Source organism: Haliotis rufescens, unplaced genomic scaffold (assembly GCF_023055435.1).
Source record: "Haliotis rufescens isolate VD_foot unplaced genomic scaffold, xgHalRufe1.0.p SCAF_6, whole genome shotgun sequence".
Taxonomy (NCBI): Eukaryota; Metazoa; Mollusca; class Gastropoda; order Lepetellida; family Haliotidae; genus Haliotis; species Haliotis rufescens.
Window position 1 is genome coordinate 33201441 of NW_025964334.1, and position 13484 is coordinate 33214924.

Here is a 13484-nt window from a genome sequence, read left to right on the forward strand (position 1 = left end):
TTAGATAGTTTAGATCAAATTAATGTGGCGTAAGAGACACAAGGGGTGCAATACATCCCATTGTTGAAAGTACTAGCTGCGGGCTCCGGATTATCACGAGACACGTGCTGCAGAGGGCAAAGACAGCACGGGTATTTGATTTTGCACGATGTTTGTTATAGGACATTTGATTGTAAAGAACATTTCAACGCCCTGTGTGCCGGCGACTGGTGGTGACGTTTATGGTTAGGTCGAAATGGAGTGTATGCAAATCCCAAGCTTTCCTGATTAGTCAATGCAATAGTTTGTAGTCTTGGGACATTTTCAATAGACAAATATTCAGGAAGAAAAACAAAAAATGTCCTTCCCAGACGGGGAATCGAAGCCCGGCCGTGGCGGTGAGAGCGCCAAATCCTAACCACTAGACCACCTGGGAATGTGCTCTTTGAGAGTGAATGGGGAGTACTGTCGGACTTGCCCTTGTGCACCTTTTACTATCTTATCCTTGCTGTTAGTGTTTTCTCACTACAAATCTGTTATTAGATAGTTTAGATCAAATTAATGTGGTGTAAGAGACGCAAGGGGTGCAATACATCCCATTGTTGAAAGTACTAGCTGCGGGCTCCGGATTATCACGAGCCACGTTCTGCAGAGGGCAGAGACAGCACGGGTATTTGATTTTGCACGATGTTTATTATAGGACATATGATTGTGAAGAGCATTTGAACGCCCTGTGTGCCGGCGACTGGTGGTGACGTTTATGGTTAGGTCGAAATGGAGTGTATGCAAATCCCAAGCTTTCCTGATTAGTCAATGCAATAGTTTGTAGTCTTGGGACATTTTCAATAGACAAATATTCAGGAAGAAAAACAAAAAATGTCCTTCCCAGACGGGGAATCGAACCCCGGCCGTGGCGGTGAGAGCGCCAAATCCTAACCACTAGACCACCTGGGAATGTGCTCTTTGAGAGTGAATGGGGAGTACTGTCGGACTTGCCCTTGTGCACCTTTTACTATCTTGTCCTTGCTGTAAGTGTTTTCTCACTACAAATCTGTTATTAGATAGTTTAGATCAAATTAATGTGGTGTAAGAGACACAAGGGGTGCAATACATCCCATTGTTGAAAGTACTAGCTGCGGGCTCCGGATTATCACGAGCCACGTTCTGCAGAGGGCAGAGACAGCACGGGTATTTGATTTTGCACGATGCTTATTATAGGACATATGATTGTGAAGAGCATTTGAACGCCCTGTGTGCCGGCGACTAGTGGTGACGTTTATGGTTAGGTGGAAATGGAGTGTATGCAAATCCCAAGCTTTCCTGATTAGTCAATGCAATAGTTTGTAGTCTTGGGACATTTTCAATAGACAAATATTCAGGAAGAAAAACAAAAAATGTCCTTCCCAGACGGGGAATCGAACCCCGGCCGTGGCGGTGAGAGCGCCAAATCCTAACCACTAGACCACCTGGGAATGTGCTCTTTGAGAGTGAATGGGGAGTACTGTCGGACTTGCCCTTGTGCACCTTTTACTATCTTATCCTTGCTGTAAGTGTTTTCTCACTACAAATCTGTTATTAGATAGTTTAGATCAAATTAATGTGGCGTAAGAGACACAAGGGGTGCAATACATCCCATTGTTGAAAGTACTAGCTGCGGGCTCCGGATTATCACGAGACACGTGCTGCAGAGGGCAAAGACAGCACGGGTATTTGATTTTGCACGATGTTTGTTATAGGACATTTGATTGTAAAGAACATTTGAACGCCCTGTGTGCCGGCGACTGGTGGTGACGTTTATGGTTAGGTCGAAATGGAGTGTATGCAAATCCCAAGCTTTCCTGATTAGTCAATGCAATAGTTTGTACTCTAGGGACATTTTCAATAGACAAATATTCAGGAAGAAAAACAAAAAATGTCCTTCCCAGACGGGGAATCGAACCCCGGCCGTGGCGGTGAGAGCGCCAAATCCTAACCACTAGACCACCTGGGAATGTGCTCTTTGAGAGTGAATGGGGAGTACTGTCGGACTTGCCCTTGTGCACCTTTTACTATCTTATCCTTGCTGTAAGTGTTTTCTCACTAAAAATCTGTTATTAGATAGTTTAGATCAAATTAATGTGGCGTAAGAGACACAAGGGGTGCAATACATCCCATTGTTGAAAGTACTAGCTGCGGGCTCCGGATTATCACGAGACACCTGCTGCAGAGGGCAGAGACAGCACGGGTATTTGATTTTGCACGATGTTTGTTATAGGACATTTGATTGTAAAGAACATTTCAACGCCCTGTGTGACGGCGACTGGTGGTGACGTTTATGGTTAGGTCGAAATGGAGTGTATGCAAATCCCAAGCTTTCCTGATTAGTCAATGCAATAGTTTGTAGTCTTGGGACATTTTCAATAGACAAATATTCAGGAAGAAAAACAAAAAATGTCCTTCCCAGACGGGGAATCGAACCCCGGCCGTGGCGGTGAGAGCGCCAAATCCTAACCACTAGACCACCTGGGAATGTGCTCTTTGAGAGTGAATGGGGAGTACTGTCGGACTTGCCCTTGTGCACCTTTTACTATCTTATCCTTGCTGTAAGTGTTTTCTCACTACAAATCTGTTATTAGATAGTTTAGATCAAATTAATGTGGCGTAAGAGACACAAGGGGTGCAATACATCCCATTGTTGAAAGTACTAGCTGCGGGCTCCGGATTATCACGAGCCACGTGCTGCAGAGGGCAAAGACAGCACGGGTATTTGATTTTGCACGATGTTTGTTATAGGACATTTGATTGTAAAGAACATTTCAACGCCCTGTGTGCCGGCGACTGGTGGTGACGTTTATGGTTAGGTCGAAATGGAGTGTATGCAAATCCCAAGCTTTCCTGATTAGTCAATGCAATAGTTTGTAGTCTTGGGACATTTTCAATAGACAAATATTCAGGAAGAAAAACAAAAAATGTCCTTCCCAGACGGGGAATCGAACCCCGGCCGTGGCGGTGAGAGCGCCAAATCCTAACCACTAGACCACCTGGGAATGTGCTCTTTGAGAGTGAATGGGGAGTACTGTCGGACTTGCCCTTGTGCACCTTTTACTATCTTATCCTTGCTGTAAGTGTTTTCTCACTAAAAATCTGTTATTAGATAGTTTAGATCAAATTAATGTGGCGTAAGAGACACAAGGGGTGCAATACATCCCATTGTTGAAAGTACTAGCTGCGGGCTCCGGATTATCACGAGCCACGTGCTGCAGAGGGCAAAGACAGCACGGGTATTTGATTTTGCACGATGTTTGTTATAGGACATTTGATTGTAAAGAACATTTCAACGCCCTGTGTGCCGGCGACTGGTGGTGACGTTTATGGTTAGGTCGAAATGGAGTGTATGCAAATCCCAAGCTTTCCTGATTAGTCAATGCAATAGTTTGTACTCTTGGGACATTTTCAATAGACAAATATTCAGGAAGAAAAACAAAAAATGTCCTTCCCAGACGGGGAATCGAACCCCGGCCGGGGCGGTGAGAGCGCCAAATCCTAACCACTAGACCACCTGGGAATGTGCTCTTTGAGAGTGAATGGGGAGTACTGTCGGACTTGCCCTTGTGCACCTTTTACTATCTTATCCTTGCTGTAAGTGTTTTCTCACTAAAAATCTGTTATTAGATAGTTTAGATCAAATTAATGTGGCGTAAGAGACACAAGGGGTGCAATACATCCCATTGTTGAAAGTACTAGCTGCGGGCTCCGGATTATCACGAGACACGTGCTGCAGAGGGCAGAGACAGCACGGGTATTTGATTTTGCACGATGTTTGTTATAGGACATTTGATTGTAAAGAACATTTCAACGCCCTGTGTGCCGGCGACTGGTGGTGACGTTTATGGTTAGGTCGAAATGGAGTGTATGCAAATCCCAAGCTTTCCTGATTAGTCAATGCAATAGTTTGTAGTCTTGGGACATTTTCAATAGACAAATATTCAGGAAGAAAAACAAAAAATGTCCTTCCCAGACGGGGAATCGAACCCCGGCCGGGGCGGTGAGAGCGCCAAATCCTAACCACTAGACCACCTGGGAATGTGCTCTTTGGGAGTGAATGGGGAGTACTGTCGGACTTGCCCTTGTGCACCTTTTACTATCTTATCCTTGCTGTAAGTGTTTTCTCACTACAAATCTGTTATTAGATAGTTTAGATCAAATTAATGTGGTGTAAGAGACGCAAGGGGTGCAATACATCCCATTGTTGAAAGTACTAGCTGCGGGCTCCGGATTATCACGAGCCACGTTCTGCAGAGGGCAGAGACAGCACGGGTATTTGATTTTGCACGATGTTTATTATAGGACATATGATTGTGAAGAGCATTTGAACGCCCTGTGTGCCGGCGACTGGTGGTGACGTTTATGGTTAGGTCGAAATGGAGTGTATGCAAATCCCAAGCTTTCCTGATTAGTCAATGCAATAGTTTGTACTCTTGGGACATTTTCAATAGACAAATATTCAGGAAGAAAAACAAAAAATGTCCTTCCCAGACGGGGAATCGAACCCCGGCCGTGGCGGTGAGAGCGCCAAATCCTAACCACTAGACCACCTGGGAATGTGCTCTTTGAGAGTGAATGGGGAGTACTGTCGGACTTGCCCTTGTGCACCTTTTACTATCTTATCCTTGCTGTAAGTGTTTTCTCACTACAAATCTGTTATTAGATAGTTTAGATCAAATTAATGTGGTGTAAGAGACGCAAGGGGTGCAATACATCCCATTGTTGAAAGTACTAGCTGCGGGCTCCGGATTATCACGAGCCACGTTCTGCAGAGGGCAGAGACAGCACGGGTATTTGATTTTGCTCGATGTTTATTATAGGACATATGATTGTGAAGAGCATTTGAACGCCCTGTGTGCCGGCGACTGGTGGTGACGTTTATGGTTAGGTGGAAATGGAGTGTATGCAAATCCCAAGCTTTCCTGATTAGTCAATGCAATAGTTTGTAGTCTTGGGACATTTTCAATAGACAAATATTCAGGAAGAAAAACAAAAAATGTCCTTCCCAGACGGGGAATCGAACCCCGGCCGTGGCGGTGAGAGCGCCAAATCCTAACCACTAGACCACCTGGGAATGTGCTCTTTGAGAGTGAATGGGGAGTACTGTCGGACTTGCCCTTGTGCACCTTTTACTATCTTATCCTTGGTGTAAGTGTTTTCTCACTACAAATCTGTTATTAGATAGTTTAGATCAAATTAATGTGGCGTAAGAGACACAAGGGGTGCAATACATCCCATTGTTGAAAGTACTAGCTGCGGGCTCCGGATTATCACGAGCCACGTGCTGCAGAGGGCAAAGACAGCACGGGTATTTGATTTTGCACGATGTTTGTTATAGGACATTTGATTGTAAAGAACATTTCAACGCCCTGTGTGCCGGCGACTGGTGGTGACGTTTATGGTTAGGTCGAAATGGAGTGTATGCAAATCCCAAGCTTTCCTGATTAGTCAATGCAATAGTTTGTACTCTTGGGACATTTTCAATAGACAAATATTCAGGAAGAAAAACAAAAAATGTCCTTCCCAGACGGGGAATCGAACCCCGGCCGTGGCGGTGAGAGCGCCAAATCCTAACCACTAGACCACCTGGGAATGTGCTCTTTGAGAGTGAATGGGGAGTACTGTCGGACTTGCCCTTGTGCACCTTTTACTATCTTATCCTTGCTGTAAGTGTTTTCTCACTACAAATCTGTTATTAGATAGTTTAGATCAAATTAATGTGGCGTAAGAGACACAAGGGGTGCAATACATCCCATTGTTGAAAGTACTAGCTGCGGGCTCCGGATTATCACGAGACACGTGCTGCAGAGGGCAGAGACAGCACGGGTATTTGATTTTGCACGATGTTTGTTATAGGACATTTGATTGTAAAGAACATTTCAACGCCCTGTGTGCCGGCGACTGGTGGTGACGTTTATGGTTAGGTCGAAATGGAGTGTATGCAAATCCCAAGCTTTCCTGATTAGTCAATGCAATAGTTTGTAGTCTTGGGACATTTTCAATAGACAAATATTCAGGAAGAAAAACAAAAAATGTCCTTCCCAGACGGGGAATCGAACCCCGGCCGTGGCGGTGAGAGCGCCAAATCCTAACCACTAGACCACCTGGGAATGTGCTCTTTGAGAGTGAATGGGGAGTACTGTCGGACTTGCCCTTGTGCACCTTTTACTATCTTATCCTTGCTGTAAGTGTTTTCTCACTACAAATCTGTTATTAGATAGTTTAGATCAAATTAATGTGGTGTAAGAGACGCAAGGGGTGCAATACATCCCATTGTTGAAAGTACTAGCTGCGGGCTCCGGATTATCACGAGCCACGTTCTGCAGAGGGCAGAGACAGCACGGGTATTTGATTTTGCACGATGTTTATTATAGGACATATGATTGTGAAGAGCATTTGAACGCCCTGTGTGCCGGCGACTGGTGGTGACGTTTATGGTTAGGTCGAAATGGAGTGTATGCAAATCCCAAGCTTTCCTGATTAGTCAATGCAATAGTTTGTAGTCTTGGGACATTTTCAATAGACAAATATTCAGGAAGAAAAACAAAAAATGTCCTTCCCAGACGGGGAATCGAACCCCGGCCGTGGCGGTGAGAGCGCCAAATCCTAACCACTAGACCACCTGGGAATGTGCTCTTTGAGAGTGAATGGGGAGTACTGTCGGACTTGCCCTTGTGCACCTTTTACTATCTTATCCTTGCTGTAAGTGTTTTCTCACTAAAAATCTGTTATTAGATAGTTTAGATCAAATTAATGTGGCGTAAGAGACACAAGGGGTGCAATACATCCCATTGTTGAAAGTACTAGCTGCGGGCTCCGGATTATCACGAGCCACGTGCTGCAGAGGGCAAAGACAGCACGGGTATTTGATTTTGCACGATGTTTGTTATAGGACATTTGATTGTAAAGAACATTTCAACGCCCTGTGTGCCGGCGACTGGTGGTGACGTTTATGGTTAGGTCGAAATGGAGTGTATGCAAATCCCAAGCTTTCCTGATTAGTCAATGCAATAGTTTGTACTCTTGGGACATTTTCAATAGACAAATATTCAGGAAGAAAAACAAAAAATGTCCTTCCCAGACGGGGAATCGAACCCCGGCCGGGGCGGTGAGAGCGCCAAATCCTAACCACTAGACCACCTGGGAATGTGCTCTTTGAGAGTGAATGGGGAGTACTGTCGGACTTGCCCTTGTGCACCTTTTACTATCTTATCCTTGCTGTAAGTGTTTTCTCACTAAAAATCTGTTATTAGATAGTTTAGATCAAATTAATGTGGCGTAAGAGACACAAGGGGTGCAATACATCCCATTGTTGAAAGTACTAGCTGCGGGCTCCGGATTATCACGAGACACGTGCTGCAGAGGGCAGAGACAGCACGGGTATTTGATTTTGCACGATGTTTGTTATAGGACATTTGATTGTAAAGAACATTTCAACGCCCTGTGTGCCGGCGACTGGTGGTGACGTTTATGGTTAGGTCGAAATGGAGTGTATGCAAATCCCAAGCTTTCCTGATTAGTCAATGCAATAGTTTGTAGTCTTGGGACATTTTCAATAGACAAATATTCAGGAAGAAAAACAAAAAATGTCCTTCCCAGACGGGGAATCGAACCCCGGCCGGGGCGGTGAGAGCGCCAAATCCTAACCACTAGACCACCTGGGAATGTGCTCTTTGGGAGTGAATGGGGAGTACTGTCGGACTTGCCCTTGTGCACCTTTTACTATCTTATCCTTGCTGTAAGTGTTTTCTCACTACAAATCTGTTATTAGATAGTTTAGATCAAATTAATGTGGTGTAAGAGACGCAAGGGGTGCAATACATCCCATTGTTGAAAGTACTAGCTGCGGGCTCCGGATTATCACGAGCCACGTTCTGCAGAGGGCAGAGACAGCACGGGTATTTGATTTTGCACGATGTTTATTATAGGACATATGATTGTGAAGAGCATTTGAACGCCCTGTGTGCCGGCGACTGGTGGTGACGTTTATGGTTAGGTCGAAATGGAGTGTATGCAAATCCCAAGCTTTCCTGATTAGTCAATGCAATAGTTTGTACTCTTGGGACATTTTCAATAGACAAATATTCAGGAAGAAAAACAAAAAATGTCCTTCCCAGACGGGGAATCGAACCCCGGCCGTGGCGGTGAGAGCGCCAAATCCTAACCACTAGACCACCTGGGAATGTGCTCTTTGAGAGTGAATGGGGAGTACTGTCGGACTTGCCCTTGTGCACCTTTTACTATCTTATCCTTGCTGTAAGTGTTTTCTCACTACAAATCTGTTATTAGATAGTTTAGATCAAATTAATGTGGTGTAAGAGACGCAAGGGGTGCAATACATCCCATTGTTGAAAGTACTAGCTGCGGGCTCCGGATTATCACGAGCCACGTTCTGCAGAGGGCAGAGACAGCACGGGTATTTGATTTTGCTCGATGTTTATTATAGGACATATGATTGTGAAGAGCATTTGAACGCCCTGTGTGCCGGCGACTGGTGGTGACGTTTATGGTTAGGTGGAAATGGAGTGTATGCAAATCCCAAGCTTTCCTGATTAGTCAATGCAATAGTTTGTAGTCTTGGGACATTTTCAATAGACAAATATTCAGGAAGAAAAACAAAAAATGTCCTTCCCAGACGGGGAATCGAACCCCGGCCGTGGCGGTGAGAGCGCCAAATCCTAACCACTAGACCACCTGGGAATGTGCTCTTTGAGAGTGAATGGGGAGTACTGTCGGACTTGCCCTTGTGCACCTTTTACTATCTTATCCTTGCTGTAAGTGTTTTCTCACTACAAATCTGTTATTAGATAGTTTAGATCAAATTAATGTGGCGTAAGAGACACAAGGGGTGCAATACATCCCATTGTTGAAAGTACTAGCTGCGGGCTCCGGATTATCACGAGCCACGTGCTGCAGAGGGCAAAGACAGCACGGGTATTTGATTTTGCACGATGTTTGTTATAGGACATTTGATTGTAAAGAACATTTCAACGCCCTGTGTGCCGGCGACTGGTGGTGACGTTTATGGTTAGGTCGAAATGGAGTGTATGCAAATCCCAAGCTTTCCTGATTAGTCAATGCAATAGTTTGTACTCTTGGGACATTTTCAATAGACAAATATTCAGGAAGAAAAACAAAAAATGTCCTTCCCAGACGGGGAATCGAACCCCGGCCGTGGCGGTGAGAGCGCCAAATCCTAACCACTAGACCACCTGGGAATGTGCTCTTTGAGAGTGAATGGGGAGTACTGTCGGACTTGCCCTTGTGCACCTTTTACTATCTTATCCTTGCTGTAAGTGTTTTCTCACTACAAATCTGTTATTAGATAGTTTAGATCAAATTAATGTGGCGTAAGAGACACAAGGGGTGCAATACATCCCATTGTTGAAAGTACTAGCTGCGGGCTCCGGATTATCACGAGACACGTGCTGCAGAGGGCAGAGACAGCACGGGTATTTGATTTTGCACGATGTTTGTTATAGGACATTTGATTGTAAAGAACATTTCAACGCCCTGTGTGCCGGCGACTGGTGGTGACGTTTATGGTTAGGTGGAAATGGAGTGTATGCAAATCCCAAGCTTTCCTGATTAGTCAATGCAATAGTTTGTAGTCTTGGGACATTTTCAATAGACAAATATTCAGGAAGAAAAACAAAAAATGTCCTTCCCAGACGGGGAATCGAACCCCGGCCGTGGCGGTGAGAGCGCCAAATCCTAACCACTAGACCACCTGGGAATGTGCTCTTTGAGAGTGAATGGGGAGTACTGTCGGACTTGCCCTTGTGCACCTTTTACTATCTTATCCTTGCTGTAAGTGTTTTCTCACTACAAATCTGTTATTAGATAGTTTAGATCAAATTAATGTGGTGTAAGAGACGCAAGGGGTGCAATACATCCCATTGTTGAAAGTACTAGCTGCGGGCTCCGGATTATCACGAGCCACGTTCTGCAGAGGGCAGAGACAGCACGGGTATTTGATTTTGCACGATGTTTATTATAGGACATATGATTGTGAAGAGCATTTGAACGCCCTGTGTGCCGGCGACTGGTGGTGACGTTTATGGTTAGGTCGAAATGGAGTGTATGCAAATCCCAAGCTTTCCTGATTAGTCAATGCAATAGTTTGTAGTCTTGGGACATTTTCAATAGACAAATATTCAGGAAGAAAAACAAAAAATGTCCTTCCCAGACGGGGAATCGAACCCCGGCCGTGGCGGTGAGAGCGCCAAATCCTAACCACTAGACCACCTGGGAATGTGCTCTTTGAGAGTGAATGGGGAGTACTGTCGGACTTGTTCTTGTGCACCTTTTACTATCTTATCCTTGATGTAAGTGTTTTCTCACTACAAATCTGTTATTAGATAGTTTAGATCAAATTAATGTGGCGTAAGAGACACAAGGGGTGCAATACATCCCATTGTTGAAAGTACTAGCTGCGGGCTCCGGATTATCACGAGACACGTGCTGCAGAGGGCAGAGACAGCACGGGTATTTGATTTTGCACGATGTTTGTTATAGGACATTTGATTGTAAAGAACATTTCAACGCCCTGTGTGCCGGCGACTGGTGGTGACGTTTATGGTTAGGTCGAAATGGAGTGTATGCAAATCCCAAGCTTTCCTGATTAGTCAATGCAATAGTTTGTAGTCTTGGGACATTTTCAATAGACAAATATTCAGGAAGAAAAACAAAAAATGTCCTTCCCAGACGGGGAATCGAACCCCGGCCGTGGCGGTGAGAGCGCCAAATCCTAACCACTAGACCACCTGGGAATGTGCTCTTTGAGAGTGAATGGGGAGTACTGTCGGACTTGCCCTTGTGCACCTTTTACTATCTTATCCTTGCTGTAAGTGTTTTCTCACTACAAATCTGTTATTAGATAGTTTAGATCAAATTAATGTGGCGTAAGAGACACAAGGGGTGCAATACATCCCATTGTTGAAAGTACTAGCTGCGGGCTCCGGATTATCACGAGACACGTGCTGCAGAGGGCAGAGACAGCACGGGTATTTGATTTTGCACGATGTTTGTTATAGGACATTTGATTGTAAAGAACATTTCAACGCCCTGTGTGCCGGCGACTGGTGGTGACGTTTATGGTTAGGTCGAAATGGAGTGTATGCAAATCCCAAGCTTTCCTGATTAGTCAATGCAATAGTTTGTAGTCTTGGGACATTTTCAATAGACAAATATTCAGGAAGAAAAACAAAAAATGTCCTTCCCAGACGGGGAATCGAACCCCGGCCGTGGCGGTGAGAGCGCCAAATCCTAACCACTAGACCACCTGGGAATGTGCTCTTTGAGAGTGAATGGGGAGTACTGTCGGACTTGCCCTTGTGCACCTTTTACTATCTTATCCTTGATGTAAGTGTTTTCTCACTACAAATCTGTTATTAGATAGTTTAGATCAAATTAATGTTGCGTAAGAGACACAAGGGGTGCAATACATCCCATTGTTGAAAGTACTAGCTGCGGGCTCCGGATTATCACGAGCCACGTGCTGCAGAGGGCAGAGACAGCACGGGTATTTGATTTTGCACGATGTTTGTTATAGGACATTTGATTGTAAAGAACATTTCAACGCCCTGTGTGCCGGCGACTGGTGGTGACGTTTATGGTTAGGTCAAAATGGAGTGTATGCAAATCCCAAGCTTTCCTGATTAGTCAATGCAATAGTTTGTAGTCTTGGGACATTTTCAATAGACAAATATTCAGGAAGAAAAACAAAAAATGTCCTTCCCAGACGGGGAATCGAACCCCAGCCGTGGCGGTGAGAGCGCCAAATCCTAACCACTAGACCACCTGGGAATGTGCTCTTTGAGAGTGAATGGGGAGTACTGTCGGACTTGCCCTTGTGCACCTTTTACTATCTTATCCTTGATGTAAGTGTTTTCTCACTACAAATCTGTTATTAGATAGTTTAGATCAAATTAATGTTGCGTAAGAGACGCAAGGGGTGCAATACATCCCATTGTTGAAAGTACTAGCTGCGGGCTCCGCATTATCACGAGCCACGTGCTGCAGAGGGCAAAGACAGCACGGGTATTTGATTTTGCACGATGTTTGTTATAGGACATTTGATTGTAAAGAACATTTCAACGCCCTGTGTGCCGGCGACTGGTGGTGACGTTTATGGTTAGGTCGAAATGGAGTGTATGCAAATCCCAAGCTTTCCTGATTAGTCAATGCAATAGTTTGTAGTCTTGGGACATTTTCAATAGACAAATATTCAGGAAGAAAAACAAAAAATGTCCTTCCCAGACGGGGAATCGAACCCCGGCCGTGGCGGTGAGAGCGCCAAACCCTAACCACTAGACCACCTGGGAATGTGCTCTTTGAGAGTGAATGGGGAGTACTGTCGGACTTGCCCTTGTGCACCTTTTACTATCTTATCCTTGCTGTAAGTGTTTTCTCACTACAAATCTGTTATTAGATAGTTTAGATCAAATTAATGTGGCGTAAGAGACACAAGGGGTGCAATACATCCCATTGTTGAAAGTACTAGCTGCGGGTTCCGGATTATCACGAGACACGTGCTGCAGAGGGCAGAGACAGCACGGGTATTTGATTTTGCACGATGTTTGTTATAGGACATTTGATTGTGAAGAACATTTCAACGCCCTGTGTGCCGGCGACTAGTGGTGACGTTTATGGTTAGGTCGAAATGGAGTGTATGCAAATCCCAAGCTTTCCTGATTAGTCAATGCAATAGTTTGTAGTCTTGGGACATTTTCAATAGACAAATATTCAGGAAGAAAAACAAAAAATGTCCTTCCCAGACGGGGAATCGAACCCCGGCCGTGGCGGTGAGAGCGCCAAATCCTAACCACTAGACCACCTGGGAATGTGCTCTTTGAGAGTGAATGGGGAGTACTGTCGGACTTGCCCTTGTGCACCTTTTACTATCTTATCCTTGATGTAAGTGTTTTCTCACTACAAATCTGTTATTAGATAGTTTAGATCAAATTAATGTTGCGTAAGAGACACAAGGGGTGCAATACATCCCATTGTTGAAAGTACTAGCTGCGGGCTCCGGATTATCACGAGCCACGTGCTGCAGAGGGCAGAGACAGCACGGGTATTTGATTTTGCACGATGTTTGTTATAGGACATTTGATTGTAAAGAACATTTCAACGCCCTGTGTGCCGGCGACTGGTGGTGACGTTTATGGTTAGGTCAAAATGGAGTGTATGCAAATCCCAAGCTTTCCTGATTAGTCAATGCAATAGTTTGTAGTCTTGGGACATTTTCAATAGACAAATATTCAGGAAGAAAAACAAAAAATGTCCTTCCCAGACGGGGAATCGAACCCCGGCCGTGGCGGTGAGAGCGCCAAATCCTAACCACTAGACCACCTGGGAATGTGCTCTTTGAGAGTGAATGGGGAGTACTATCGGACTTGCCCTTGTGCACCTTTTACTATCTTATCCTTGATGTAAGTGTTTTCTCACTACAAATCTGTTATTAGATAGTTTAGATC

The 13484-nt window shown here is 44.7% G+C and overlaps 20 non-coding genes across 20 annotated transcripts; all 20 read right to left on the reverse strand.

Moving 5' to 3' along the window:
- Positions 1-861: 861 nt before the first annotated feature.
- Trnae-cuc lies at positions 862-933 on the reverse strand. The gene has a single exon. It is a non-coding gene; the product is annotated as a tRNA-Glu (tRNA).
- A 446-nt stretch (positions 934-1379) lies between these two features.
- Positions 1380-1451, reverse strand: Trnae-cuc. Its single transcript has one exon. It is a non-coding gene; the product is annotated as a tRNA-Glu (tRNA).
- A 446-nt stretch (positions 1452-1897) lies between these two features.
- On the reverse strand, positions 1898-1969 carry Trnae-cuc. The gene has a single exon. It is a non-coding gene; the product is annotated as a tRNA-Glu (tRNA).
- Positions 1970-2415: 446 nt separating this feature from the next.
- Positions 2416-2487, reverse strand: Trnae-cuc. Its single transcript has one exon. It is a non-coding gene; the product is annotated as a tRNA-Glu (tRNA).
- A 446-nt stretch (positions 2488-2933) lies between these two features.
- Trnae-cuc lies at positions 2934-3005 on the reverse strand. The gene has a single exon. It is a non-coding gene; the product is annotated as a tRNA-Glu (tRNA).
- Positions 3006-4487: 1482 nt separating this feature from the next.
- Trnae-cuc lies at positions 4488-4559 on the reverse strand. The gene has a single exon. It is a non-coding gene; the product is annotated as a tRNA-Glu (tRNA).
- Positions 4560-5005: 446 nt separating this feature from the next.
- Trnae-cuc lies at positions 5006-5077 on the reverse strand. Its single transcript has one exon. It is a non-coding gene; the product is annotated as a tRNA-Glu (tRNA).
- Positions 5078-5523: 446 nt separating this feature from the next.
- Trnae-cuc lies at positions 5524-5595 on the reverse strand. The gene has a single exon. It is a non-coding gene; the product is annotated as a tRNA-Glu (tRNA).
- A 446-nt stretch (positions 5596-6041) lies between these two features.
- Positions 6042-6113, reverse strand: Trnae-cuc. The gene has a single exon. It is a non-coding gene; the product is annotated as a tRNA-Glu (tRNA).
- Positions 6114-6559: 446 nt separating this feature from the next.
- On the reverse strand, positions 6560-6631 carry Trnae-cuc. Its single transcript has one exon. It is a non-coding gene; the product is annotated as a tRNA-Glu (tRNA).
- A 1482-nt stretch (positions 6632-8113) lies between these two features.
- On the reverse strand, positions 8114-8185 carry Trnae-cuc. Its single transcript has one exon. It is a non-coding gene; the product is annotated as a tRNA-Glu (tRNA).
- A 446-nt stretch (positions 8186-8631) lies between these two features.
- Trnae-cuc lies at positions 8632-8703 on the reverse strand. The gene has a single exon. It is a non-coding gene; the product is annotated as a tRNA-Glu (tRNA).
- Positions 8704-9149: 446 nt separating this feature from the next.
- On the reverse strand, positions 9150-9221 carry Trnae-cuc. Its single transcript has one exon. It is a non-coding gene; the product is annotated as a tRNA-Glu (tRNA).
- A 446-nt stretch (positions 9222-9667) lies between these two features.
- Positions 9668-9739, reverse strand: Trnae-cuc. Its single transcript has one exon. It is a non-coding gene; the product is annotated as a tRNA-Glu (tRNA).
- Positions 9740-10185: 446 nt separating this feature from the next.
- Trnae-cuc lies at positions 10186-10257 on the reverse strand. The gene has a single exon. It is a non-coding gene; the product is annotated as a tRNA-Glu (tRNA).
- Positions 10258-10703: 446 nt separating this feature from the next.
- Trnae-cuc lies at positions 10704-10775 on the reverse strand. The gene has a single exon. It is a non-coding gene; the product is annotated as a tRNA-Glu (tRNA).
- Positions 10776-11221: 446 nt separating this feature from the next.
- On the reverse strand, positions 11222-11293 carry Trnae-cuc. The gene has a single exon. It is a non-coding gene; the product is annotated as a tRNA-Glu (tRNA).
- Positions 11294-12257: 964 nt separating this feature from the next.
- Trnae-cuc lies at positions 12258-12329 on the reverse strand. The gene has a single exon. It is a non-coding gene; the product is annotated as a tRNA-Glu (tRNA).
- Positions 12330-12775: 446 nt separating this feature from the next.
- Positions 12776-12847, reverse strand: Trnae-cuc. The gene has a single exon. It is a non-coding gene; the product is annotated as a tRNA-Glu (tRNA).
- A 446-nt stretch (positions 12848-13293) lies between these two features.
- On the reverse strand, positions 13294-13365 carry Trnae-cuc. The gene has a single exon. It is a non-coding gene; the product is annotated as a tRNA-Glu (tRNA).
- Positions 13366-13484: the final 119 nt, after the last annotated feature.